General features: G+C 37.5%; 1 long non-coding RNA gene across 1 annotated transcript; it reads left to right on the top strand.

Annotated features, from left to right (window-relative positions):
* The first annotated feature begins 222 nt into the window (after positions 1-222).
* LOC135612200 (uncharacterized) lies at positions 223-2,251 on the top strand. The gene is made up of 2 exons (XR_010486828.1): positions 223-349; positions 1,999-2,251. It is a non-coding gene; the product is annotated as an uncharacterized LOC135612200 (long non-coding RNA).
* The last annotated feature ends 2,017 nt before the right edge of the window (positions 2,252-4,268 follow it).

Here is a 4,268-nt window from a genome sequence, read left to right as displayed (position 1 = left end):
GACAAAAGAAATAGAGTATGAATCAGAGGTAACTTATTTTTAAGATTTGGGAGATCTGTTCAAAAAAAAAAAAAAAAAGAATCTGAGGATCTATATGTAAACCCTAAGGACCTAATCGTGAATATGATAAAAACAAGGACTAAACTGCAAAACGCACAAAATGACAAATCCCACCGCTTAAGCCTCTCTGCCTTCGTTCTTAAGGAAGCAGAGAAGGCAGCTGCGTGGATGATCAGGGAAAGAAAGAAAGAAGAAGGAGAAGAAGAAGAAGAAGAAGAAGAAAAAAAAAATTTTGGGGCTTTAAGGGTTCTTGCCCAAATCCTTTCACTTAGGGTCAAAATTCCCAAAGGCAAGTGTTTCTAACCCCATCCTACAGAAAATTAGTCTCTGTTTTTATGTTGTTTCAAAATAAACCGAAGGATTTCTATCTAGAAACTGATATGTCTCTCTTTGGACATAGAACCATGGATTCTGAAATTTTTTTGGTAAACTGACCCCTATACACTGTTTCAGCTATAATTTTTAGTACAAACTGTGAATTCAGGCAGGAACTATTTTTTTTAAAATTAGACTTTTATAACTTTCTTTTGACACTGATTTTGTAGATTTTGGACACCGAATACTTACCCAATCATCTGTTTCAAATGAGCCTATAGATGCTGCAAAACAGGGATCAAGATTTCTGACCTTTCGATACTAAAATGCCTATAACTCTCTGTTGAAAATTCTGATTTGTACCAAACTGACTTCGTCCGAAATTAGACTTGCAGAACTTTCTTTTGACATATAGTTTGAAAATTTTGGAATTCAAATGCCTACCCTATTATCTGTTGAATCCGACCCTATGTATTCTGCAAAACAGTGATTGTGTCCTTGACCTTGTGTTACCAAATCAAAGGTAACTCCTTGTGGGAAACTCTGATTCGTACGAAACTTGTTTTGACAGAAAACAGATTGATATATCTTTCAACAGTAGTTTTCTTATGGGTATTGGAGCATAATTGATAATCTGAAATATTTGTTCTATGTGCTATTGGAATTCTGTCAGAAATCGAGCTTTGGTCGATTTCGCGTATTCTGTTTCGTTCCTTTGGATATTGAATTCATCTAATCTTCTTATTTGAATTGAGCCAAATATAATTGCTTGGAATCCCTATATACTCTGGCTTTCATTTCATTTCAAATCTGAATACATGTGTGAGAGCTTTGTTCCTTGCATCGTATTGTCTCGAAAAGGCACATGTATGTTTTTGTTGTTCCGCGTGTGCTTCCGATATATGCTACTTATTGTTAAATTGCCCTTTTGTACTCTAGTGATTGTGGGACTGTCTAGACCTTTGCCAGAAATGGTAAAGGGTATGTGCTTAGAGCCTGCGATGCTCTGCCGGCCCCTTCTGACTTCACTTAGACGTGGGTGGATGGAGCTCCCAGACGTGGGAGACTTCTGTCTGGTGGTCATTCAGAAATGGATGTATCACGTTCTGTTTGAGGTCCCACTACACCTTCTGTATGTTTGATATGATATCCAGAGCTTTGGTTATGTGTTTTTGTATATGCTTTGGATAAAAATGATATGAATGCAACGTCAAAGACGACGTTTGAGCTTCTGTTTGGTATGTGATATTTATAAGCTCTGAAATATTTCATTCATTGTTGTTATGCTTTGAAATGTTCCATACGCTGTTGATATGCTCCGGAACATTTCATATGCCATTGATAAGCTCCGATATGTTTCATTTGTTATTGTTATGCTCCAAAACGTTTCATTCGTTTCTGATATGCTCCAATTACTCTATGCCCCGTATGTTATGAACCAAATATGTATGATTGAAAGGACAATTGTGATTCTGCACCTAATGATATTATGTCTATGAATTCGTATATTCTGCCTCGTATTATGAAACTTTATCTCTTTGGAAATTGTCCTATTTTGATATGGATATGTTAGTCACTTGCTGAGCTCTATATGCTCACCCCGTTTGTTGATAAATTTTTCAGGATAGCGTATCGCTTGCTTAAATGTTAAGATTGGGCAGAGGCAGTGGAAAGTTAGAAGATTTTGGGCAGATCTGTGTTAGCATATATGTATTTGTTGTATAAGCCACTCTGCATCTAATGAAATGTTGACGATGAATCTAAACCTGTGGATTTTGTGTAAGTTAAAGGATCCCTCATGTTTAGGATTTTGGAATGTTAAGTTAAATTCATGTAATGATACGAACTTATGGTAATCGTTGGTTTGGTGACTGCATAGACTTCCCCACTTGTGAAATTATGTTGTGGTTATTATTTTGATGAGTTAAGTTTAGTTTGTTTGAATTATCGAGTGATGTGTGGGATGTTTATGAACTGCACAGGGTTATGAATTTGTAGACTATAGAGGTGAAATTTTTGATCTGAATGTTTTTCTTAGTGACCTCAAATGTGTGTTTGGATCTTGGATTAGTTGTGATGAAAATTTTAAATATTGTCGATATTTTGAGGGGCGTGACAAGAATGAATTGCTATACACTTAAAATATTTGCATTAATGATAAGATATCTAGAGCTTACATTGCAATTTTATAAATGTTGATATCTTACCATATGATGAATAGCTATGATTGCCATATTTGCATGATATCTAGAGCTTACATCGTAATTTTACAAATTGATATCTTGCCATGTGATGAATTGCTACGATTGCTATCTTTCACATATGAAATATAAGACTTGAAAATGGATGTCAAGCCTTGATATCATTTTCAGAAAGATACATCATGATAGGAATCATGATGGGGGTATTGATAAGTTTAAATGAACTTAACTTATCAATATGTCTCTTGAATTCAAAGGCTTTGAATTCAAGAATGACTTATCTCAAGTATGGCATATAGATAGGAGGAGTTAAGGTTAACTCCGTCATCAATTGATTGTCATCATCAAAAAGGGGGAAATTATTGAATCTCAGATTTTGATGATAAAGTCAATTGTCATTTGGTTATCTAATCCATATGTTGAGATAAGTGTGCAGGATTAACTACGATGGCAGTAAGACATACAGTAGGTGTTAAGCCGGAGTCAAGACCAAGATAACATTGGGGGTTCAAGAGTTCGTCGGAAGTCCGGACGGTCGTCGAAGGTTCTGAGGTAACAATCCAAGAAGTCCAGGAGCTTGCCAAAGAAGCTTGCCAAAGAAGCTCGTCGGAACTCGCTAAGAGGATCGTCGCAAGTCTAGGAGTTTGCCGGGAGTCTGCCGAAGCATCGCCGAGGGTTCATCGGATGTTCACCGGAAGTTCGCCGAAAGCTCGCCAAAAGAAGCGATTGATGCATCAGAACATGATCTGTAGTATTGATGTCTTAATTGTCGTAGTTAGTATGTAGATTAAATTAGGATTGGGAGGTGATCCTATTAACTTAATTTGGGGCCAACTGGGCCCTTGGCAGACCCAAATTGGGCCGAATAGATCAGCCCATTCGGACCCAGAATTCTTGGCTGGTGGTGGCATCGCCCAGGAGACTCAATCTCCCAGGAGTTCTGAGCGGTAGTACCACCCCTGTCAGGTGATGGTACCACAGGTAGTTATTACTGTCAAGCGGTGGTACCGCCCCTATCAAGCGATGGTACCGCTTGAGCTCGGTCTCCGGGTGATGTCAGGCGGTAGTACCGCCCAGATTGAGCGGTAGTACTGCTCAGTGACAGATAATAGGTGGTAGTATCACCCAGTTGTGGCGGTGGTACCACTAGGACCCAAAAAATCCGGGAATGGACACTTTTGAACTCCGAATTCAAATTGATTGGGGCTTATATAAACCCCACCCTTTCTGCATGCCTCCGTTGCTTTACATCAACTATACTTCCATTTGCTCTCAAGTTAAAGATCTTTTCGAAACAGTTTTTATACGAAGTATTTTTGAACTAGCGAAAGTTTTTCGCTGCACTAATTCACCCCCCTCCCCTCTTTGTGCTCTTGATCCTAATAGTAGACTTAAAGACCTTTATTTTGATATCTAGATTGAATGGTTTGGAGTTTAAATGCCTAGTCATACTTCTATTTAAATTAACCCTTCAGATTCTATAAAATAGGGACTGCAATTTCTGACCTTTTGTTGCTTAACTGCTTGTAACTTTCTGTTGGGAACTCAGATTCATCCAAAGTATGATTTATTAGAAATTAGACTCAAAACTATTTCTGTGTTTATCTGATTTAAAATTTTTGGAATATAAATACAAACTATAAACATCTATTTTCTTTGACACTATGGATTCAGTAAAACAGAGCTAATGTT

Source organism: Musa acuminata, chromosome BXJ1-2, assembly GCF_036884655.1.
Source record: "Musa acuminata AAA Group cultivar baxijiao chromosome BXJ1-2, Cavendish_Baxijiao_AAA, whole genome shotgun sequence".
Classification (NCBI taxonomy): Eukaryota; Viridiplantae; Streptophyta; class Magnoliopsida; order Zingiberales; family Musaceae; genus Musa; species Musa acuminata.
This window is presented reverse-complemented; position numbering and strand designations above follow the sequence as displayed.